General features: G+C 44.9%; 1 protein-coding gene and 1 pseudogene across 6 annotated transcripts in view; both read left to right on the top strand.

Moving 5' to 3' along the window:
• Nucleotides 1–25,502, top strand: part of NVL (nuclear VCP-like) — a 179,187-nt gene that overhangs the window by 99,965 nt on the left and 53,720 nt on the right. The window lies entirely within an intron of this gene.
• LOC113907017 lies at nt 1,700–20,366 on the top strand (annotated as a pseudogene).

Genomic DNA, 25,502 nt, shown 5'->3' with positions numbered 1-25,502 from the left:
GTGAAATGAGTGCAGTCATACGGTAATTTGGACATTCTTTGGCATTGCCTTTCTTTGGGACTGGAATGAAAACACCTTTTCCAGTCCTTTGGCCACTGTTGAGTTTTCCAAATTTGCTGGCATATTGAGTGCAGCACTTTCACAGCATCATCTTGTGGAATTCCATCACCTCCACTAGCTTTGTTTGTAGTGATGCTTCCTAAGGCTCACTTGACTTCTCACTCCAGAATATTTGGTTCTAGGTGAGTGACCACACCATCATGGTTATCTGGGTCATTAAAGGACTTTTTTGTACAGTTCTGTGTATTCTTGCCACCTTTCTTAATCTCTTCTGCTTCTGTTAGGTCCTTGCTGTTTCTGTCCTTTATTGTGCCGATCTTTGCGTGAAATATACCCTTGGTATCTCTGATTTTCTTGAAGAGATCTCTAGTCTTTCCCAGTTTGTTGTTTTCCTCTGTTTCTTTGCATTGTTCAGTTAAGAGGATCTCTTCTTGCTATTCTCTGGAACTCTGCATTCAGATGGGTATATCTTTCCCTTCCTCCTTTGCCTCTCTTCTCTTCTTTTCTCAGCTATTTTTAGGGCCTCCTCAGGCAACCACTTTGCCTTCTTGCATTTCTTTTTCTTGGGGATGGTTTTAGTCACCACCTCCTGTACAATGGTACGAACCTCCATCCATAGTTCTTCAGATACTCTGTCTGTATAGTGACTGTATAGGGTCCTTTTTGGAGAAGGCAATGGCACCCCACTCCAGTACTCTGGCCTGGAAAACCCCATGGATGGAGGAGCCTGGTAGGCTGCAGTCCATGGGGTCGCTAGGAGTCAGACACGACTGAGCGACTTCACTTTCACTTTTCACTTTCATGCATTGGAGAGGGAAATGGCAACCCACTCCAGTGTTCTTGCTTGGAGAATCCTAGAGACAGGGGAGCCTGGTGGGCTGCTGTGTATGGGGTCGCACAGAGTCAAACACGACTGAAGTGACTTAGCAGCAGCAGCAGGGTCCTTTTCAGGAGTTAACTATTGGTCAAGCTCTAAACTGCAAAATGTAAGCACAAAGGTAAAAACGAGAGGAATGAGGATATAGCTGAGTGTGTGATTTCACTGTTCACCATGGAAATATTCAAATACATGTATAAAAAAATCATTAAGTTATACCAAATGAAATGGTCATTTTTATAAGTTAAAAGGATCAAATTTACCAATGCCACATGGTTCAACTAAATAGAATGATTCCCATGTGCCTCATCACCCAGCTTCACCAGTGATCACCTCATGCTTAATCTTTTCATCTGTTCTTTCCCTTGCTACTCCCCAGCCTGAATAATTGTGAAGGAAGTCTGAGACAACCTATCATTTAATTCATATATATACATAAATGCCACGTGTTAGTTTTATATAATGCATACATACATTTATTTTTGGCTGTGCCACGTGCCACGCAGGATCTTAATTCCCCAATCAGAGCTGGAACCTGTGGACCAGGAGTTGATCCCACACTGCCTGCAGTAGAAGCTTTGTAGACTTAACCACTGGACCACCAGGGAGATACTGCCTGTGTGTATTTTAAATAGTGATTTTTAAATGGGTAGGCTGGAGGCAGAAAAGTCATTGGAAAAGTCCCTGATGCTGGGAACGATTGAGGGCAGAAGGAGAAGAGGGCATCAGAGGATGAGATGGCTGGGTGGCATCATTGACGCAATGTACATGAACGTGGGCAAACTTTGGGAGATGGTGAGGGACAGGGAGGCCTGGCGCGCTGCAGTCCATGGGGTCGCAAAGAGTCGGACAGGACTGGGTGACAACAACAGGCTGTAGGCAGAGAAACAGCTATCTTACTCTCCAGCCTTGGGAGTAAAAGGTGTAAGAAAATGGACAAATGTTGAAGTCTGGGGACATTAGACGATGCTCAAGTCCCTCCTTAGGCATCATCGGAAACCATTGTTTGCATTGTGCTTTTCAAATCCCATTGAACTCTGGAGAACAATGGTCATTTCTCCACATCCAGGGATCTCAGGTCATCTAGCAGCATTACCATTTGAGTTTCATCTTGCAGATCAGTACCTCCAGTTTACTTACAGCCTCCTTCTCAAGACTATTGAATTGTCATGCTACAAGAGGCCTTTGAATCCTCTGTCGGTGTTTCTCAGTTCTGGATGACAGAAAAATCAACTGAGGCTTTTAAAAAATACCTTATCTGCCTGTCTCCCAAGTCAATACAAATAAAAGCAAAAATAAACAAATGGGACCTATCAAACTTATAAGCTGTTGCACAGCAAAGGAAACCACTAAAATAAAAGCCTACAGATTGGGAGAAAATATTTACAAATGATGCCACGGATAAGGAACTTAATTTCCAAAATATACAAGCAACTCATACAATTCAAAACAACAACAAAAAAACCCCCAAACGATCTAACCAAAAAATGGGCGGAAGACCTAAACAGACACTTCTCCAAAGAAGACATACAGCTGGCCAATAGGCACATGAAAAGATGCTCATCGGTAATTATTAGGTGCAAATCAAACTACAATGATGTAACACCTCACACCAGACACGGTGGCCATCATTAAAAAATCTACAGGGCCCTGGCCGTCAGTGGTTAAGACTTCAGCTTCCATTGGAGGATTTGATCCCTGGTCAGGGAGTTAGGATCACAGGTGCATCTTGGCCAGAAAGAATACAAAGCGGGAACAATATGGTAACAAATAAAATACAATTCTCTTTAAAAATAGTCTACATCAGAAAAAAATCTACAAATAATAAATGCTGCAGAGAATGTGAAGAAAGGGGACCCCTCTTATGTTGCTGGAAATATAAAGGGTACAACCACTATGGCAAACAGAATGGAGGTTCCTCAAGAAACTAACAATGGAGTTGCCGTATGATCTTGCAGTCCCACTCCTAGGCGTATATCCAGACAAAACTGTGATTTGAAAAGATACATGCACCCTAATGTTCATAGCAACCCTATTTACAATGGCCCAGCCGTGGAAGCAACCTAAATGTGCATTGACAGATGAATGGACAAAGAAGATGTGGTACATGTACACAGTGGAATAGTACTCAGCGATCAGAAAGGATGAAATGCCACTCGCAGCCACACAGATGGGCCTAGAAATTATCATACTAAGTGAAGTAAGTCAGAAAGAAAGAGACAAACATGCTGTCACTTACATGTGGTATCCAACATACAACATAGATGGACATATCTATGAAACAGAAATCAGCTCACACACGTAGAGCACAGAGTTGTGGTTGCCAAGGTGGAGGGGAGGGAAGGACTGAAAGTTTGGGACCAGCAGATACAAACTATTATATGTAGGATGGATACCCAACAAGGTCCGACTGTATTGCACAGGCAACCACATTCAGTATCCTGTGACAGACCACAATGGAGAAGAATACAAAAAAGAATATATATAACTGAATCACTTTGTAATACAACAGACATTAACACAACTTTGTGAGTCAACTTTACTTCAATAAATGTTTTTTAAAAAATGCAACCTGGGCCTCACTGCAGTCCTACTGAGTCAGAGTCCCTGGGTGGGGCTTGGGGAGCTGCAACTTGGATCTCCCTAGGTGATTTTTTTTTTCACTTGGAATATAGTTGACATACAATAATATATTAGTTTCAGGTATAGAATATAGTACATTAACATTTATATTCATTATGAATTAGTCACCACAATGTCTAGCCAGCATCTATCACCATACAAAATTTTTGTAATATTATTGACTGCTTCTATATTGTATGCTTCCCTGGTGGCTCAGAGGTAAAGAACTCGCCTACCAATGCAGGAGACACAGGTTCAATCCCTGGGTCAGGAAGATCCCCTCGAGAAGGAGATGGCAACCCACTCCAGTATTATTGCTTGGAAAGTCCTATGGACAGAGGAGCCTGGCGGGCCACAGTCCATAAGGTTACAAAAGTTAGACATGACTGAGCAACTAAACAACATCAACACATGACCAGGAAAAGCCTCAGTCATGTTGAAAACAAAAGAGAAAGCGAAAGTGGGTTCTGCCAACCTTGGCTTTCTGCTGACCTTGACCAAGCAAACAAGCCGGCCTTGGTGAGCAAATATGTGCCATCCAGACGTGCTCGCCACCCTCCTTCTCAAGGTGAAGTCTGGAGAGTTACCAACCCAGGGATGGCTTTGGTGCCACAGTTTCCACCTCCTGTTTCTTTCTTTCACCTTTAGCCTAATCCTTGCAGCTAGCTGTGGGGTGAGCTGACACATGACAAAATTTGCCCCAGTGGAAGTTCACGTGTTCCTCTCTTACAGTGCAAGAGAGCAGGAGAGGCGTTTCAGATCAAGAGGGTGTGCTGGGCAGGGAGCAGCGTGATTGGCAGCAAAGGGGCTGAGGGACAGATTAGGAGCCCTCTTTCCTGCTGCTCAGCATGTGGCAAAGCTGGAAAAGGGGGAAGACTTTCAGATTTACATGAGGTCTCAAATCTTGAAGAATCCTAAATTTGTTTGCATTCGGGAACCCGTAAGGTTTCTGTTGCTAGATGAAACTCAAGTTCATTTAAGGTGAATCTAATGATTGAATTTTCATTGGCATCAGGGCACAGTAGCTATAGTAGTTTGCAGTCCATAGTCCACTCGTAACTTGAAATCAGAAACTGAAAGGCAGTCACGTAAGTGGGAGGAGAGATTTCATTAATTTGTTCAACAAATATTTCTTGACTGACGACCGAGAGCAGGTTTGCTGCTAGTTGTGGACAGTACAGCTCAACCTGGAGCAAAACCCAAGTCATTCCTCTGAGAGGTGTGGGGAGGTAAAAAGGCAGTTGATAAGTCCAGGTGTTGTTCAGTCACTCAGTCGTGTCTGACTCTGCGATCCCTTGGACTGCAGTACCCCAGGCTTCCCTGTCCTTCACCATCTCCCGGAGCTTGCTCAGACTCATGTCCGTTGAGTCAGTGATGTCATCCAACCATCCCATCCTCCGTCGACCCCTTCTCCTCCTGCCTTCAATCTTTCCCAGCAGCAGGGTCTTTTGCAATGAGTCAGCTCTTTACATCAGGTGGCCAAAGTATTGGAGTTTCAGCTTCAACATTAGTCCTTCCAATGAATATTCAGGACTGATTTCCTTTAGGATGGACTGGTTTGATCTCCTTGCAGTCCAAGGGACTCTCAAGAGTCTTCTCCAACACCACAGTTCAAAAGCATCAATTCTTCAGTGCTCAGCCTTCTGTATAGTCCCACATCCATAGATGACTACTGGAAAAAACTCTCACATCCCTAGATGACTACTGGAAAAACAGTAGCTTTGACTATATGGACCTTTGTTGGTAAAGTAATGTCTCTGCTTTTTAATATGCTATCTGTCATAGCTTATCTTCCAAGAAGCAAGCGTCTTTTCATTTCATAGCTGCAGTCACTGTCCACAGTGATTTTGGACCCCAAGAAAATGAAATCTGTCACTGTTGTTTCCCATCTGTTCACCATGAAGTGACGGGACGGGATGCCATGCTCTTAGTTTTTTGAATGTTGAGTTTAAGCCAACTTTTTCACTCTTCTCTTTCACCTTCATCAAGAGGCTCTTTAACTCCTCTTCACTTAGTGCCATAAGGGTGGTGCCATCTGCATATCTGAGGTTATTGGTATTTCTCCCAGCAATCTTGATTCTGGCTTGTGGTTCATCCACCCTGGCATTTCGCATGATGTACTCTGCATAGAAGTTAAACAAGCAGGGTGACAATATACAGCCTTGACATACTCCTTTCCCAATTTGGAACCAGTCCTTTGTTCTATGTCCAATTCTAACTGTTGCTTCTTGACCTGGATAGATGTTTCTCAGGAGGCAGGTTAAGTGATCTGGTATTTCCATCTCTTTAAGAATTTTCCACAGTTTGTTGTGATCCACCCACACAGTCAAAGGCTTTATAGCATAGTCAATGAAGAGAAGTAGATGTTTTATGGAATTCTCTTGCTTTTTCTATGATCCAACCAACAGATGTTGGCAATTTGATCTCTGGTTCCTCTGCCTTTTCTAAATCCAGCTTGAACATCAGGAAGTTCTTGGTCACATACTGTTGAAGACTAGCTTGAAGGATTTTGAGCATTACTTTGCTAGTGTGTGAAATGAGTGCAGTTGTGCAGTAGTTTGAGCATTCTTTGGCATTGCCTTTCTTTGGGATTGGAATGAAAACTGACCTTTTCCAGTCCTGTGGCCACTGCTGAGTTTTCCAAATTTGCTGGCATGTTGAGTGCAGCACTTTCACAGCATCATCTTTTAGGATTTGAAATAGCTCAACTGGAATTCCATCACCTCCACTAGCTTTGCTCATAGTGATGCTTCCTAAGCGCACTTGACTTCGCACTCCAGGATGTCCAGCTCTAGGTGAGTGACCACACCATCGTGGTTATCTGGGTCATAAAGATCAATTTTGTATAGTTCTTTTGTGTATTCTTGCCACCTCTTCTTAATATCTTCTGCTTCTGTTAGGTCCATACTGTTTCTGTCCTTTATTATGCCCATCTTTGCATGAAATGTTCCCTTGGTATCTCTAATTTTCTTGAAGAGATCTCTAGTCTCTCCCATTCTATTGTTTTCATCTTTCTTTGCATTGATCACAGAGGAAGGCTTTCTTATCTCTCCTTGCTATTCTTTGGAACTCTGCATTGAAATGGTTTATCTTTCCTTTGCTCCTTTGCCTTACCCTTCTTTTCTTTTCTCAGCTATGGCCTCCTCAAGCAACCATTTTGCCTTTTTGCATTTCTTTTCCTTGGGGATGGTTTTGATCACCACCTCCTGTATAGTATTATGAACTTCTGTTCATAATTCTTCAGGTACGCTATCTATCAGATCTAATCCCTTGACTCTATTTGTTACTTTCACTATATAATCATAAGGGATTTTATTTAGGTCATACCTGAATGGCCTAGTGATTTTCTGTACTTTTTCAATTTAAGTCTGAATTTTACAATAGGAGTTCGTGATCTGAGCCACAGTCAGCTCCTGGTCTTGATTTTGCTGACTGTATAGAGCTTCTCCATCTTTGGCTGCAAAGAATATACTCAGTCTGATTTTGGTGTTGATCATCTGGTGATGTCCATGTGTAGAGTACCAAGTACATGTATGCTTAGGCACAGGCACAGCAAATAGAACGAGAGGTAAGTGCTGCTAAGAAAAAGGAGGGAAGGGGCAGAGCCAAGTTTGTGGGTCTGTGGGTCAATGGTTGTTTTACGTAGATGAGTGGGAACAGGAAGCAAGAGAGAGGCAGGCAGCCTTTGGGGTTAAGGGTGCTGGACCACACTGCCATTCGTCAGGAGCTCCTTATTCTTCCCCATGAGGCCTCGGAACCTAAACTTCCATCAGTCGAAGGCATTTACTCCCCACTGGGCCACTGTGCCTTCACTTTCTACCTACATCTTCATTAGACCTACACACAACATAGTACCCCTGGGCAGCCTCTTCCTGCTGGATGTGCGGCTCCTCAGATACTTTCTAGCCTCCTAACAGGCCAGGCTGGTGGTCTGGTCTTGTCTCTGTCCTCCTCACTCTCCAGGGTAGGGCATGACTGCATTGCGGCTGTCTCAAGCTCCATCTGTGGCATCAATGACCCCTAACCTCTGCAGGGAAGGAGAAGTGCAGAGCTGTCACACCTGGATTCCTGTGGCCTCAAGGGTCATTACCTTGAGGCTGAGGGGCAGTGAGCTGGCTGCCTTCCCAGATTTTAGCTCTTTCACTTCTCCCTGTAGCCCTGGGAGGATGGTGTGTCTATTATCCTCAGTTTGCAGATGAAGGAAATCACCCACGGCTAGAGGCAGAGTCGGCCAAGTCTTATCCATAAAGAAAATCCCTTTCTTTAGGGAAACAAAGCACAATTATAGAAAGTTCAAAGGTCTAGGGTTTAAATAACGCCGAGTGTAGTCACAAGGCAAAAAATGGTGACTTAGGAAAGGAGAGAGGACTTAAGTAGTCTTAAATACTGCCTGCGGGTTGGCACAAAAAAAGGTTGTTTGTGAGGAGCCTAGATAGAATGACCAACTTAGGTATGGGAGAGCCATTTAATACACCTGTGGATAGCTTTGTTCATATATCTTTTTGTTGCTAAAGGAATTTGTAAAAAAAATTACAGAGAGTTATAAAAAGTCATCCAGAATCAGAAGAATATCCACAAACTGACCACACACCCCACAACTCCCCTCCCTCACCCTCTTTATAAACCTTTCCCTTAAAAAAAAAAAAAACCTTTCCCTGCAAGCCTTCGAGGAGTTCATTCCCTTTGAGCACTCGCCACCTGGACTTCTTGCTTGCCGCCTGCAATAAATGCTGCACTTTTCCTTCCCCACAGCCTGGTGTCCGTAAATCGGCTTTTTTGGGTGAGTGGTCCTGAATTTGGTTCGGTAGCAGTACCATGCTCCATGTATCCCAAATGTCCTTGAAAGCCAGTTAAAAATAAGAGAGAATAGGTCCAACCAGTCAATTTACATACTTATTGTTCAAGGAAAGTTTAGTGAGCCCTGCCAGGCTCTGTTAGAGAGTTGGGGATGTGGTGGCAAATACGGCCCTTTCTCTCCCAGAGCCCACGTGATGGTTCATAACTGAAGCAAGCACATATCTGGATGGGACACCTGTGGTAGCAATGCGTACCTGGAAGGAAATAAGTTGGGAATGGGCGGGGGCAGATCCCAATTGTGGATTGTTTTGGATTTTTTTTTAAAGATATATTTATTTACGGGCTGTGGTGGGTCTCCATTGCTGAACGAGGGCTTTGTCTAGTTATGGTGAGGGGGCTACTCTTTGCTGTGGTCCACGGGCTTCTCAATGCAGCGGCTTCTCTTGTTGCAGAGCATGGCTTCTAGGATGTCTGGAGTTGAGGAGTTGAGGCACATGGGTTCAGTCGTTGTGGCTCCCGGCCTTGGTTGGTCCTCGGCATGTGGGATCTTCCGGGACCAGGGATCGACCCGGTGTCCCTTGTATTGCAAGGCAGATTCTTAACTACTGGGCCACCAGGGAAGCCCCAGATCCCAGTTTTGTGGAGGCGGAAGCTTATCTGAGGGCCATCTTTTAGAAAAAGAATACATGAGCTATTAATTTTCCAGGGCTGTCATGATGAAGTATCACAAACTGGAGGCTTCAACAATAATTATCTCAGTTCTGGAGGCTAGAAATCCAAAGTAGGGTTGGTTCCTTCTGAGGACTCTGAGGGCAGGTCTGTTCTAGCCCTCCGTGGCCCATCCTTGGCTTGTAGATGACACACCACTCCATCCTCCACCTTCCCATGGCGTTGTTCCTGCACTGACATCTTCCTCTAAGTCTTGGATTAGGAGCATGACTTTGCCTTTTGTTTTTAATATTATATTGGAGTATAGTTAATTAATGTTGTGTTAGTTTCAACTGTACAGCAAAGTGATTCTGTTATACATATGCATGTATCTATTCTTTTTCAAATTCTTTTCCCATTTAGGGTATTATAGAATATTGAGCACATTTCCCTGAACTATACAGTAGGTCCTTGTTGGCTATCTATTTTATACATAGTAGGGTGTACAGGAAAGCCCAAACTCCCTTTTTAATTGTGCATACCCACCCCACCTCCACCAGCATCAACTCATTTTAACTAATCACGTCCAGTGACCCTACATCCCATAAGATCCCGTTCTGAAATAGGCAGCCTTCAGCATGTCTTCTGTGGGGGACAAAATTCAACCCCAGCACAAGGCTAGGGCTCTTCCCAGGGCTTATAGGGCCTTGTGCCAGCGAGGGGCTCTGAGGCATAGCTTCTTCAGCGTGGCAGCAGCTGTCCCCGTGGGATGCAGGTGAGCAATGGTGTGACGGGAGGGGACGCACCATCCCTGGGGTGGAGGGGACACGGCAGACCCATCACTGCCCCTCCTGTCTTCTCCACCCTCCTTGGAGGTCCCAGTCCCTCTTTTGCAGAAGCCCTCCCTGGGTTTCTCAAGGGCTTCCTCTGTCTCCACCCTCAGCAGCCTAGAAGTGGCCCCAGGAGAAACCATCAAGCAAAGAGGGTCAGGAGTTGGTGAACATACCCCTCAGCCTCCTCCTCCCTCAGAGGGACTTTTTAAAGAATCTTTTATTGTGAGTGCAGATGCAGAAGTCGAGGGCTTCATGGCTTACTCTAAGGCAGACACCCCATGACACTGGGGGACTGTTCTCAGGTGCAACCCGTCCAGTCTCAGGAGGCACCGCGGCGAGACTTTTCTGACTCACTTCTCCATTGCCTCATTGTGCTCCTGGCACCACGTTCCAAAGAAGTGGCTTGCACCAGATTCTTGTCTCTGGATCAGTTTTTGGTGAAACGCAAAGCAGGCTGTTGGTAAGGAAAGGCTTCTTTAGAGAAATGGCATCTGCGGTGGGACCTGGGTGTTGAAAGGACATTGGCCATGCAGAAATGTGACCAGGTGTTTCAGATAGTAGGGGGGGGGGTGCCCATGGAGGCCCCAGGAGAATGGGCCCAGGTGCCCAGGCAACAGAAAGAAGCCTGCTCTGTGGCTGCGACACAGGCACAGGAGAGGCAGCAGAAGCCTGGAGATCCTGTGTGTGTGTCTGTGTGCGTATGTACGTATTTGAGTTGTGTGGGTGGTGGGGCAAGGGCCCTGTGGGGAGAGGCCCTGCCTCCTTCCCTACCCACCACCCCCCCAATCCAACCTGAACATCCACAAGTGCACACACTCACCAGAAGCAGAGCTTTGAAAACCCAATTCCATGTGCCCATTTGCAAGTATTTATGCAAATCAGGTCATTTGAAACCAAATCATCTCCCCATGAGCCACACTAAGTGTGGAGATACCTGAATCACCAGGATGCCACCTCAACTGTGCTGTTCTGGCTAATGATGGAGATACGACTGTGCTTGCCCAACTGCAGCCCTGGAGCTGAGATGCCCCTTCCTGGGGGCAAGTCTCTCCAGCAAAGGGGAGTGAGTCAGTGTATGGAGAGCTGCCTCGACCTGAGGCTGGGGTGGGTGTGGCTCCCCCTCTAATGAATACCTGTCTTTGTTACTCTACTGTGAAACAGGCCTGCCACGGAGTGCTTGTCATGTGGATTGACATGCACAGTGAAAGGTTTTGCTGGAAAAAAAAACAAACCACTCAAGTCAAACTCAGAGACAGAAAGTAGAATGACAGATGCTAGTGGCTGAGGGAGGGAGACTTGTTCTGTGGGTATAGACTTTCAGTTTTGTAAGGTGAAACAGTTCTGGAGACTGGTTATACAGCGTTGTGAATGTTGTTGTTTTTCTTCAGTCTTCAAGTCACGTCTGACTCTTTCTGACCTCATAGACCGCACCTTGCCAGGTCTCCCTATTCCTTACCATCTCTCAGAGTTTGCCCAAGTTCATGTCCACTGAATCCGTGATGCCATCCAACCATCTAATCTGTCACCCTCTTCTCCTTGTGCCTTCAATCTTTCCCAGCATCAGAGTCTTTCCCAATGAGTGGGCTGTTCGCATCAGGTGGCCAAAATATTGGAGATTCAGCTTCAGCATCAGTCCTTCCAATGAATATTCAGGGTTGATTTCCTTTAGGATTAGCTGATTTGATCGCCTTGCTGTCCAAGGGACTCTCAAGAGTCTCCAACACCACAGTTCAAAAGCATCAGTTTTTCAGCACTCTGCCTTCTTTATGGTCCAGCTTTCACATCGATACATGACTACTGAAAAGACTGTAGCCTTGACTACACAGGCCTTCGTCTGCAAAGTCCTGTTTAGGTTTGTCATACCTTTTGTTCCAAGAAGCGATCATCTTCTAATTTCATGGCTGCAGTCACCATCGTGGTGATTTTAGAGACCAAGAAGAGGAAGTCTGTACAGCTTCCACCTTTTCTCTTTCTATTTGCCATGAAGTAATGGGGCTGGATGTCATGATCTTAGGTTTTATAATACTGAATTTTAAGCCACTCTTTCCACTCTCTTCTTTCACCCTCATTAAGAGGCTCACAGTGATGTGAATGTACTTAATAATATTTAAGGATGGTTAATTTGGGGGCCTCTCGCCTTCTGAGATGGCTCACACTCTGTGGAGTGTATGTCTCTCTAAGTAAATCCACCTCTTACCTATCAAAAAAAAAAAAAAAGACTGATTAATATGGGTAAATTTTGTTATGTGTATTTTACCACAATTAAAAAAAAAAATCCTAGGACTTCCCTGGTGGTACAGTGGATAGGAATCCACCTGCCAATGCAGGGCACAAGTTCAATCCCTGGTCTGGGAAGATCCCACGGAGATGCCACGGAGCAACTTAGCCTGTGTGCCACGACTACTGAGGCTGTGCTCTGGAGCTTGGAAGCCATGACTACTGAGCCCACGTGCCCCAAGTACTGAAGCCAGCACACCCTAGAGCCCGTGCTCCGCAACAAGAGAAGCCGCCGCAGTGAGAAACCCACACACTACAACTGTGAGTGGCCCCTGCTCGCCACAACTAGAGAAAGCCTGCCCATAGCAACAAGGACCCGGTGCAACCAAAAGATAAACAAATAAAAATATTTTTCTAAAAATTCTCGGGACCTCCCTGGTGATTGAGTGGCTAAGACTCCACGCTCCCCATTCAGGGGGCCCAGGTTCCATCCCTGGTCAGAGAACTAGATCCTACGTACCCCAACTAAAAGATTCCATGTGCTGCAACTAAGACCCAGCACGGCCAAATAAATAAAAATAAATATATTTTTTTTAATTCCTGAAAAAGCCCAGATATCAGACCATAGTTTAGGCAGCGGTTCTTAATTGCTCTGGGTTGGAACTTTTTTGGTTTCTGGCACTGTTCCAGGTGGCCCATTCCAGCACCTTGATGTTCCAGTAGTCATCATTCCTAGTGACAGTGCCTTACATATTTAATCTCCACAATCCAGCCCAACAGCCCAAGAGGTAGATAGAAAGATAAAGAAACCAGCTCTGAGAGGTTAGTGAACTGACTCCAGGCACATGAAGGTCCTGTTTTCTTCCTCACTGCTGTGACTTTCCTCCAAAAGCCACAGAACATTGGTGACCCAGTCAAGATCCCTTTCCAGATTTCCCCCTCACAGGCCCGTGCTCTGTCCTGGGCCCTGGCAACTAGGGTTTACAGCTGAGGCTTATTAAGTAGCTGACAATTGTCCTCCTGTCAGGAAAAGGAGTCACCATTTTAAGGAGCTCACAGCGCCCAGCTGTCCACCTTCCTTTCTTGTTGGCAAATCAGGCCCAGGTTTTGCCTGCTTTTGCTGGAACATCTAATCTGAGCTTTGTAGGACTGATTATTTAGAAAATCATAACTGCTGAGAAAGCTCTTAAAAATGTGTGGTTATGTGTGAGCTCCAGGCCACAGGCTCCTGTTCTGACTTTTGCTTAAGTACCCTGTGACCTAGGACATGTTGAAATAGCTTGAGCAGTTTACAGGCCAAGCCTTCCCCACCTTCCTCATGGCACCCTGTCACTGAGCCTGCTGCCCAAATTCCTGGGAGGGTCGAAATTGATAATATCTTTAAAAAAAAAAAAAACTTCACACGTTACACTAATTAGGACAGGGCTCTGAATTCACCAGTAATGTTCACTGTAAAGTCCAAATGCAAAAGTCATGAACTTTGATTTTTAATTTTCATTTTTTGGCCATGCTGATTGGCATGTGGGAACTTCCTTGATCAGGGATCAAATTCCCAGTTTCTGGGCCTTAACCACTGAACCATCAGGGAAATCCCAGAAGTCATGGACTTTCAATTTAGACACTGGATTCAGGCTGACTGTGGCTTTAGACAAGTTACTTATTCTTTCCTATTCATTCATTTCTTGACTGAGAAATGAGACTGATGCCAGCGTAAAGCAGAAAATATTAAGAAGCGGTGGCAAGAATACACAGAAGAACTATACAAAAGAGATCTTAATGACCCAGATAACCACGATGGTGTGATCACTCACCTAGAGGCAGACATCCTGGACTGCGATGTCAAGTGGGCCTTAGGAAATATCACTAAAGCTAGTGGAGGTGATGTAATTCCAGCTGAGCTATTTCAAATCTTAAAAGATGATGCTGTTAAAGTACTGCACTCAATATGCCAGCAAATTTGGAAAATTCAGCAGTGGCCACAAGACTGGAAAAGGTCAATATTCATTCCAGTCCCAAAGAAAGGCAATGCCAAAGAATGCTCAAACTACCGCACAATTGCACTCATCTCACACACTAGCAAAGTAATGCTCAAAATCCTTCAAGCTAGTCTTCAACAGTATGTGAACCAAGAACTTCCGGATGTACAAACTGGATTTAGAAAAGGCAGAGGAACCAGAGATCAAATTGCCAACATCTGTTGGAGCATAGAAAAAGCAAGAGAATTCCAGAAAAACATCTACTTCTGCTTTATTGACCATGCCAAAGCCTTTGACTGTGTGGATCACAACAAACTGTGGAAAATTCTTCAAGAGATGGGAATACCAGACCACCTTACCTGCCTCCTGAGAAACCAGTATGCAAGTCAAGAAGCAACAGTTAGAACCAGACAAGGAAAAACAGACTGGTTCCAAATTGGTAAAGGAGTATGTCAAGGCTGTATATTGTCACCCTGCTTATTTAACTTCTATGCAGAGTACATCATGTAAAATGCTGGGCTGAATGAAGCACAAGCTTGAATCAAGAATGCCAGGAGAAATATCAGTAACCTCAGATATGCAGATATGCAGCACCACCCTTATGGCACAAAATGAAGTAGAATTAAAGAGCCTCTTGATGAAGGTGAAAGGGGAGAGTGAAAAAGTTGGCTTAAAACTCAGCATTCAAAAACTAAGATGATGGCATCCAATCCCATAAGTTCATGGCAAATAAATGGGGAAACAATGTAAACAGTGAGAGACTTTATTTTCTTGGGCTCCAAAATCACTGCAGATAGTGACTGCAGCCATGAAATTAAAAGCCGCTTACTCCTTGGAAGAAAAGCTATGACCAATCTAGACAGGATATTAAAAAGCAGAGACATTACTTTGCCAACAAAGGTTCACCTAGTCAAAGCTATGGATTTTCTAGTAGTCATATGTGGATGTGAGAGCTGGACCATAAAGAAGGCTGAGCACCAAAGAACTGATGCTTTTGAACTGTGGTGTTGGACAAGACTCTTGAGAGTCCTTTGAACAGCAAATAAATCAAACCAGTCCATCCTAAAGGAAATCAGTCCCGAGTATTCATTGGAAGGACTGAGGCTGAGGCTGAAGCTCCAAGCTTTGACCACCTGATGTGAAGAGCTGACTCATTGGAAAAGACCCTGATGCTGGGAAAAATTGAGGGCAGGAGGAGAAGGGGACGACAGAAGATGAGATGGTTGGATGGCATCACCTACTCAATGGACATGAGTTTGAGCAAGCTCTGGAAGATGGTGAAGGACAGGGAAGCCTGACATGCTACAGTACATGGGGTCACAAAGAGTTGGATACAACTGAGCGACTGATCAACACAGCAACAACCAACATAAAGATTAATAGTGCATGAACAGACTGGTCCAGTGCCTGGCACGTGGCAGGAGCCCCATCAGTACTGTCAGCCCCCGAGTTAGGATTCTCTGGGAGCATGTATGCTTATGGCCCTTATATCCTTAGAAACAGTTTGGCTTCTTACCATGTAATTCTGTGAAGAGGATTAAGGTTCTTCCTACACGCTTGCTTACATAGTTAGTTTTCTCAGCAAACTTTTACGGGCCGGCCAGATCCAAATGCGTCTGGAGCAATGTCACTTTTCCCCTAGAAGGGCAACCATGGGCCTGAGTTGGTAGCAGAGACAGCTGGTGATATTGTTAGCTGTTTCTCCCTGGAATTTGGGGAGGGGATTGGGGCATGGGTGGGTTTCAGCCCTCTGTGGTGGAACATTCAGAAACTCTAGGATTCCAAACTGGATGGCACTATACCCCAACACCTTTGCTTCAAGTGGGAACAAACAGAGATTCTTCAGAGAGAAGTTAGTAACTGAAGGGAGGTGTCCACCTGTGCTGGCAAGGGCTTGGACTGGGAGTAAGCTCAATAACATCCGGGTTGTGGGAGATCAAGCTGGCCAACCCAACCTGAAGCAAGTTACTTAACTTCTTTGATTCTCAGTTTCCTTCTCCTGTAAATGCAAATAAGATTAGGGACTGTAATCAAGTGATTTAAAAAGAGATAATGATGCTAAATGGAAATAAGACAGTGACTATCCTAATCCGACAAAGGTCTGTCTAGTCAACGCTATGATTTTTCCAGTATCTTGTATGGATGTGAGAGTTGAACCATAAAGAAAGCTGAGCACTGAAGAATGGATGCTTTTGAACTGTGGTGTTGAAGAAGACTCTTGAGAGTCCCTTGGACTGCAAGGAGATCCAACCAGTCCATCCTAAAGGAAATCAGTCCTGAATATTCATTGAAAGGATTGATGCTGAAGCTGGAGCTCCAATACTTTGGCCACCTGATGTGAAGAACAGACTCACTGGAAAAGACCCTGATGCTGGGAAAGATTAAAGGCAGGAGGTGAAGGGGACCACAGAGGATGAGATGGTTGGAGGGCATCACCAACTCAATGGACATGAGTTTGAGCAGGCTCCAGGAGTTGGTGATGGACAGGGAAGCCTGGTGTGCTGCAGTCCATGGGGTCACAAAGAGTTGGACACAACTGAGCGACTGAACTGAACTATCCTAATACATGATTACTCTCGTCTCTGATCCTTTAAGAAAGGAAATAACAAAGCTATCAAACAGATGAGTGAGACCATCAGAGCGCACTTGGGGTGGTGCCCCCACTACTTCCCAGGGAGCCTGGCCTGTGAGCTCAGGGGTGGCAGAATCCCACACGTACTTGGAGAAATCTCCTGACTCTACAGAGGAAGAGACTCTAGATCAGTCAGCTAAATGCCAACTCAGTTCCCAAAGGACTATGGAGATTTTCAAAATCTGTCTTTTCCTCTGGTCAAGCCCCTCCTTCTGATGGAAACAAACAGCTCTGGTCAAACTACTTTAAGATCCAGCTAGTTTGATGGCCCCAGGGACTCAGGCCCCAGAGGGAGTCAGGTACTCAGAAAGGAAAGAAAGAAATTTTCAGAAATTTGACGACGCTGTCATTCAGACTTGATTTTTGGTGAATTCTCATGCTTTCACTTACCTGTTTTTGAGAAGGTAGCAGGAGATGAAAAGATTGCTTTCATGAAATTTAGGGATGGCAGAATTTCAACTGGAAACTGCAATTGTTTTCAATTCTAAAAGTCCTCAGAGTGGGGGCATAGTGGGTGAGCTACCAGGCTTATTTATGCATCTGTGGAGAGAAAGCAGCCACACCAGCCAGGGAGCACTTAGAGGATGGGGTGTGTGCCAAACAATGGGACACACAGGGTTTAGAAGCCCGGCTTGCTAGGCTAGCACTTTTTTGGTCAACGCTAAACCAAAAAGCAAGGAAAAGTGACATGAAAGTACTTTCACTCAAGGCTACAACAGAAAAGAATTACTTTCTCACACGTTTAAGGCCCAGCCTGGAGGGGAAACCAACTGTCATGATGTGTGTTTACTAAGTCAACTATACTCCAATAAAAATTTTAAAAATAAAATTTGCTTGCAAAATTGTGATGAAAAAAAGCTGTGTGATTATTATGGCTTATGGCTTAGATCAGACTGCCATTCGGGGGGGTTGGAACCCCAACCTAACCCCCACAAACTTCCAAAAAAAAAAATCTCAACTACTAATTGGAAGGGAAATTTGAGGCTTAAACCACAACCAAACCAATGAATGCACCCCCCAACCCCGGCCTTTTTTTTGAATAATAAAGGGTTACTCTTGTTCTGAGGGTCTGTTCCTGCAGTCCTGGATCATAACCTCACAGGGAAGGGATATTAGTGGCCCTCCTTGGATTAGCAACTTGCTGACCTATGAGGATTTAGAACCCAACATCGAGGGCAGCTCCATTCCTCAATGCAACTATTCTGTGCCTTTGCTGAGGATTGCAAATACAGGAATGTGTGCCTAGTAACACGGAATCCACTCTTAATTCTACAAATGCTGCTCGGGTTTCTTCGGGTTCTGCTTTTCAAAGAAAGTTCTAGGTGTGTGCCCTGGATCACAGAAGGGGTCCATTACAAAGAACCCCCTCAAACCCACTCTTTTTGATCTGTGTGTGCCAATTCACACACACTTGTTACAGCAGTCACCTTCTGAGCGGCAGGGATACATTCTTTGTCCACATCTGAAAGCTTCCCTCTTGCTGGGTCCAGTTATTGGCCTCAGGAGCCATATGCCAATCTGGATTAAATTTAACAAAAACAAAACTCCAGTTTCAGATGACGCTCCGCATTCTTCTTCTTCATCTAACATGTCATTCATTTTCCAACCAAAAAGTAGCTGCATGTCCCTCTGTTGTCAAATCTTACTCCTTTCCCCACTCTTTGGGTTGTCACCACACCCCTTTCTGCTAATCCCCACTGCAGACCTCGCCCACAGCCCAGTGGGGATCTCTTACTTTGATGTCTTTAGGCCTCAGTTGCCCCTTCTCCTCCACTCTGAGACCCCCCTTGCAGGTGCTACCCCTGTCCTTATCCTGTTTCAGAATCAGATACACGAAGAGGGTCTCAGGGTTTTTGTGCTTTTGGGTTTTCGCGGGTACAATTTTTTTAGGACCTTCCCAGCCCAAGGATCAAACTATCCTTGCTTCATTCCAAATGACTAAGGCTTCTGGAAGTTTTCCCTAAGAAAACACTTTTTTTTTTTTTTCCTTATCCAAACAGATCTTCCAAGTCAGCTGGCGAGTGGAACAGCAGCAACAGCCCTGGCTTGGACAGCTCACAGTGCTCACCTCAGGCTAATCTCTTGGAACCTCCCTGTCTTCATGGGAATTTACAAGGGATGATATTTGCCTCCCCAGGCCAATATGGATGAAAACAATAGCCTGCAGGGATGGTCTGGCAGAGTTTGGACACCTGATACTGTTGTGCACACCAGCCACATCGTGACTGTCCTATTTTTTTTTTAATATTTATTTTTATTTATTTATGGATTTGGCTGTGCCCGGACTTCACTGTGGCACGGGGCCCTCTCATCTTCATTGCAGCATTTGGGATCTTTGATCTTCCATGCGGCATTCGAGATCATTAGTTATGGTGTGCAGGATCAGGTTCCCCAACCAGGGACTGAACTCGTGCCCCCTGCATTGGGAGCACAGAGTCTTAGCCACAGCACCACCACAGAAGTCCCATGACTCTCCTAGTTAAGGCATTGAGTTCTTTATTACTGAATTCTTTTCTTTTTTCAACTTTGATTGGAGTATAGTTGATTCACAATTTTGTTAGTTTCAGGTGTGTATAGCAAGGTGAATCAGTCATGTATATATGGATATGGATATATATATACTCATTCTCTTTCAGATTCTTTTCCTGTATAGATTATTACAGAATACTGAATAAAGTTCCCTGTGCTATACAGTAGGTCCTTGTTAGCAACCTATTGTACATATGTTTATGTGTGTGCTCAGTCATGTCCGAGTCTTTGTGGCCCCATGGACTGTAGCCCACCAGGCTCCTCTCTGTCCATAGAATTTTCCAAGTGAGAATACTGGAGTGGGTTGCCATTTCCATGATAGTTTCTAGATCTATCCCTGTTGCTGCAGATGCCTCTATTACTGAATTCTGATTCATTTGCATATCCCAGCACTAGGGCATCAGCTCCTTAACTTCGGATATTTTGTCTTTGCGTCCTCTCTGCCTAATGTAGTGCCTAGCCAAGTACCCATAGAATGAATGTGCTTAGTCAATCGGTTGTGTCCGACTCTTGGCGACCCACCAGGCTCCTCTGTCTATGGGATTCTCAAATACTGGAGTGGGTTGCCATGCCCTCCTCCAGGGGATCTTTCCAACCCAGGGATCAAACCCAGGTCTCTGGCACTTCAGGTAGGTTCTTTACCATCTGAGCCACTAGGGAAGCCCCTAGAATGAATAAGTAAGTTCATTTTTACTTAGGATTTAAACCAGTGTTTCATATAAGAATTTAGTTGGGTTCTTTGCTCAGCTTCTGTGAAAATGCTCAGTCCTACCAAGGAAGCTAAGGCAGTGTTGGAGTGAGGCCCTCGTTTCTGGTGCTCAATGCACCTGGCAGTCGTCCACTTGGCACTCGCCCCTCCACGGTCTCCATCTCTGAGCTCACCTGCATCTACCCAACCCTCATCCTGTGCAAGGATGAGGTGCCAGTCACGTAGAGTATGGTCAACACCCTCATTAGCAGCAGCCAATGTGAATGTCAAGCCTTTCTGGCCAGGTTTGTTTGCAAAGGCCCTGGCCAATGTCAACATCGAGACTCTTATCTACAACACAGGGCTGGTGGCCCTGCCCCAACAGGAGGTTCTGCCCCTACAGAGGACAAAGTGGGAGCAGAGAAAGAAGACTGAGGAGTCTGAAGATGACATAGGGTTTGGTCTTTTGATTAAATCTCTGGTGTAATATTTCTATTTTGTAATGTTCAATCCAAAGCTGACCTCTTAGAAAAAAATAAAAAAGAATTTTTGATTGTCAAAAGTCAAACCCCCTCCCAGAAATATAGCCCAAACTGCTGGCACACAGGAAGGGGTCCACCAGGCAGTGGAATGAACACACATTTGATAACACATGGGAACATGTGTTCCTTCATGCTCCCGCTGCAGGACTAGGCTCATTAGATAAGCCCCGTGAAGCTCGGTAGAGTCTGGGTTCTCCAGTCACTGTCTCAATCTCACATCCTGTCTCCAAGTGTGACCTTGTGCCAGTTACTTAATCTCTCTGAGGCTCAGTCTTCTCATCTATAAAATGAAGATACTAATAATGCTAACTGCTTCCCTGGTGGCTCAGATGGTAAAGAGTCTGCCTGCAATGCAGGAGACCAGGTTCGATCCCTTGGTCGGGAAGATCTCCTGGAGAAGGGAATGCCAACCTACTCCAGTATTCTTGCCTGGAGAATTTCATGGACAGAGGAGCCTGGTGGGCTACAGTCCATGAGGTTGCAAAGAGTCAGACCCAGCTAACATTTTCAACTTTTTTTCTTTCCTACATCACAGCCATGTTGAGAATAGAATAAGATAATTAATTAAAAACCTTAGTTCAGGGCTAGTGAATAATAGAATTCTCAATAAATGTCCACTGTGTTCAGTATACCACATTCAAAGGTTATCCATATGCCCTCTATCTTGAACTTTGCCTCTGTTTTCAATGAAAAGCTTCTGAAGTTTTAATAACCTCTATTGGTCTCCATTCATCAAGCACTTCAAGCCAAGCACTGACCCTGCTAGGCTTGGGCAACAGAGAAATAAAAGATCATCCCAGCCCTTAAGTTACAGCATCAGGGGGAAAACAAACTGTGTATTTAAATAGTACATGGTAAGCACAAATGTTGGAAGAGGGTGTTTGCTATGAGCAGTGCATTCTCTTGGCAGAACTCTATTAAGCCTTTGCCCTGCTTCATTCTATACTCCAAGGAGAAATTTGCCTGTTACTGTTATTCCAGGTGTTTCTTGGAGAAGGCAATGGCACCCCACTCTAGTACTCTTGCCTGGAAAATTCCCATGGGTGGAGGAGCCTAGTAGGCTGCAGTCCATGGGGTTGCGAAGAGTCGGACACAACTGAGCAACTTCACTTTCACTTTTCACTTTCCTGCATTGGAGAAGGAAATGGCAACCCATTCCAGTGTTCTTGCGTGGAGAATCCCAGTGATGGGGGAGCCTGGTGGGCTGCCGCCTATGGGGTTGCACAGAGTCGGACACCACTGAAGTGACTTAGCAGCAGCCAGGTGTTTCTTGACTTCCTACTTTTGCATTCCAGTCCCCTATAATGAAAAGGACATCTTTTTTGGGTGTTAATTCTAGAAGGCCTTATAGGTCTTCATAGAACTGTTCAATGTCAGCTTCTTCAGCGTTACTGGTCGGGGCATAGACTTGGATTATTGTGATACTGAATGGTGTGCCTTCGAAACGAACAGAGATCATTCTGTCATTTTTGAGACTGCATCCAAGTACTGCATTTTGTACTCTTGTTGACTGTGATGGCTACTCCATTTCTTCTAAGGGATTCTTGCCCACAGTAGTAGATATAATGGTCATCTGAGTTAAATTCACCCATTCCAGTCCATTTTAGTTCGCTGATTCCTAGAATGTCGACGTTCACTCTTGCCATCTCCTGTTTGACCACTTCCAATTTGCCTTGATTCATGGACCTAACATTCCAGGTTCCTATGCAATATTGCTCTTTACAGCATTGAACCTTGCTTCCATCACCAGTTACATCCACAACTGGGTGTTGTTTTTGCTTTGGCTCCATCTCTTCATTCTCTCTGGAGTTATTTCTCCACTGATCTCTAGTAGCATATTTGGCACCTACCGACCTGGGGACTTCTTTCAGTGTCCTATCTTTTTGCCTGTTCATGTGGTTCTCAAGGCAGGAATACTGAAGTGGTCTGCCATTCCCTTCTCCAGTGGACCACGTTTTGTCAGAACTCTCCACCATGACCCGTCCGTCTTGGGTGGCCCTACATGGCATAGCTCATAGTTTCATTGAGTTAGACAAGGCTGTGGTCCATGTGATCAGATTGGTTAGTTTTTGTGATTGTGGTTTTCAGTCTGTCTGCCCTCTGATGGAGAAGGACAAGAGGCTTAAGGAAGCTTCCTGATGGGAGATACTGACTGAGGGGGATCCTGGGTCTTGTTCTGATGGGCAGGGCCATGCTCAGTAAATCTTTAATCCAATTTTCTGTTGATGGGTGGAGCTATTCCCTCTCTGCTATTTACCTGGGGCCAAACTATGGTGGAGGTAATGAATGGTGACCTCCCTCAAAAGATCCCATGCATATACTGCTACAATCCATGCCCCCAACCCTGCAGCGGGCCACCTCTGACCCACGCCTTCACTGGAGGCTCCTGGACACCCACAGGCAAGTCCGGGACAGTCTCCTGTGGGGTCACTGTTCCTTTCTCCTGGGTCCTGGTGAACAAGGTTCTGTTGTGCCCTCCAAGAGTCTATTTCCCAGTCCTGTGTAAGTTCTGGCAGCTCTATGGTGGGGTTAATGGTGACTTCCTCCAAGAGGACTTATGCCATACCCACACCCAGAGCCCCTGTCCCTGCAGCAGACCACTGCCGACCCGTAGCTCCACAGGAGATGCTCAAACACAGTTCAGTCTCAGCCTTTGTGGCGTCTCTGGGTCCTGGTGTGTGCAAGGTTTGTTTGAGCCCTCTGAGCATCTATGGCGGGAAAGGGGTTTGATTCTAAACACGAATTCACCCCTCCTACCATCTTGCTGGGGCTTCTCCTTTGGCCTTGGATGTAGGGTATCTCCTCACAGCCACGCCAGTGCCTACCATCTGTCATAGCAAACACCCTCTTAAAAAAACACAAGGGAAGACTCTACACATGGACATCACCAGATGGTAAACACTGAAATTGGATTGATTATATTCTTTGCAGCCAAAGATGGAGAAGCTCTATACAGTCAGCAAAAACAAGACCAGGAGCTGACTGTGGCTCAGATCATGAACTCTTTATTGCCAAATTCAGACTTGAATTGAAAAAAGTATGGAAAACCACTAGACCATTCAGGTATGACCTAAATCAAATCCCTAAATGTTATACAGTGGAAGTGAGAAATAGATTCAAGGGATTAGATCTGATAGACAAAGTGCCTGATGTACTATGGACAGAGGTTCATGACATTGTACAGGAGACAGGAATCAAGACCATCCCCAAGAAAAAGAAATGCAAAAAAGCAAAATGGCTGTCTGAGGAGGCCTTACACATAGCTGTGAAAAGAAGAGAAGCAAAATGCAAAGGAGAAAAGGAAAGATATACCCATTTGAATGCAGAGTTCCAAAGAATAGCAAGGAGAGATAAGAAAGCCTTCCTAAGTGAACAAAGCAAAGAAATCAAGGAAACCAATAGAATGGGAAAGACTAGAGATCTCTTCAAGAGAATTAGAGATATCAAGGGAACATTTCATGCAAAGATGGGCTCAATAAAGGACAGAAATGGTATGGACCAAACAGAAGCAGAAGATATTAAGAAGAGGTGGCAAGAATACACAGAAAAACTGTACAAAAAAAAATCTTCACGACCCAGATAGTCATGATGGTGTGATCATTCACCTAGAGCCAGACATCCTGGAATGTGAAGTTAAGGGGGTCTTAGGAAGCATCACTACGAACAAAGCTAGTGGAGGTGATGGAATTCCAGTGGAGCTATGTCAAATCCTCTAAGATGATGCTGTGAAAGTGATGCACTCAATATGCCAGCAAATGTGGAAAACTCAGCAGTGGCCACAGGACTGGGAAAAAGTCAGTTTTCATTCCAATCCCTAAGAAAGGCAATGCCAAAGAATGCTCAAACTACCACACAATTGCACTCATCTCACATGCTAGCAAAGTAATGCTCAAAATTCTCCAAGCCAGGCTTCAATAATACGTGAATCGTGAACTTCCAGATATTCAAGCTGCTTTTAGAAAAGGCAGAGGAACCAGAGATCAAATTGCCAACATCCGCTGGATCATCGAAAAGCATGAGAGTTCCAGAAAAACATCTATTTCTGCTTTACTGTGCCAAAGCCTTTGACTGTGTGGATCACAATAAACTGTGGAAAATTCTTCAAGAGATGGGAATACCAGACCACCTGACCTGACTCTTGAGAAACCTGTATGCAGGTCAGGAAGCAAGAATTAGAACTGGTCATGGAACAACAGACTGGTTCCAAATAGGAAAAGGAGTACGTCAAGGCTGTATATTGTCACCGTGCTTATTTAACTTCTATGCAGAATACATCATGAGAAATGCTGGGCTGGATGAAGCACAAGCTGGAATCAAGATTGCTGGGAGAAATATCAATAACCTCAGATATGCAGATGACACCACCCTTATGGCAGAAAATGAAGAAGAACTACAGAGCCTCTTGATGAAAGTGAAATTGGAGAGTGAAAAAGTTGGCTTAAAGCTCAACATTCAGAAAACTAAGATCATGGCATCTGGTCCTATCACTTCATGGCAAATGGAGAAACAGTGGAAACCGTGGCAGACTTTATTTTGGGGGGCTCCAAAATCACTGCAGATGGTGACTGCAGCCATGAAATAAAAAGACGCTTACTCCCTGGAAGAAAAGTTATGACCAACCTGCTAAGTCACTTTAGTCATGTTAGACTCTGCATGACCCCGTAGACGGCAGCCCACTAGGCTCCCCCATCCCTGGGATTCTCCAGGCAAGAACACTGGAGTGGGTTGCCACTTCCTTCTCCAATATGACCAACCTAGATAGCATATTCAAAAGCAAAGATATTACTTTGCCAACAAAGGTCCATCTAGTCAAGGCTATGGTTTTTCCAGTAGTCATATATGAATGTGAGAGCTGGACTATAAAGAAAGCTGAGTGCTGAAGAACTGATGCTTTTGAACTGTGGTGTTGGATAAGACTCTTGACAGTCCCCTGGACTGCAAGGAGATCCAAGCAGTCCATCCTAAAGGAAATCAGTCTTGAATGTTCATTGGAAGGACTAATGTTGAAGCTGAAACTCCAATACTTTGGGCACCTGATGTGAAGAGCTGACTCATTTGAAAAGTCCCTGATGCTGGGAAAG

This window comes from Bos indicus x Bos taurus, chromosome 16, assembly GCF_003369695.1.
Source record: "Bos indicus x Bos taurus breed Angus x Brahman F1 hybrid chromosome 16, Bos_hybrid_MaternalHap_v2.0, whole genome shotgun sequence".
Lineage (NCBI taxonomy): Eukaryota > Metazoa > Chordata > Mammalia > Artiodactyla > Bovidae > Bos > Bos indicus x Bos taurus.
The sequence above is the reverse complement of the archived record's forward strand: the minus strand, read 5'-3'. Positions and strand labels throughout refer to the sequence as shown.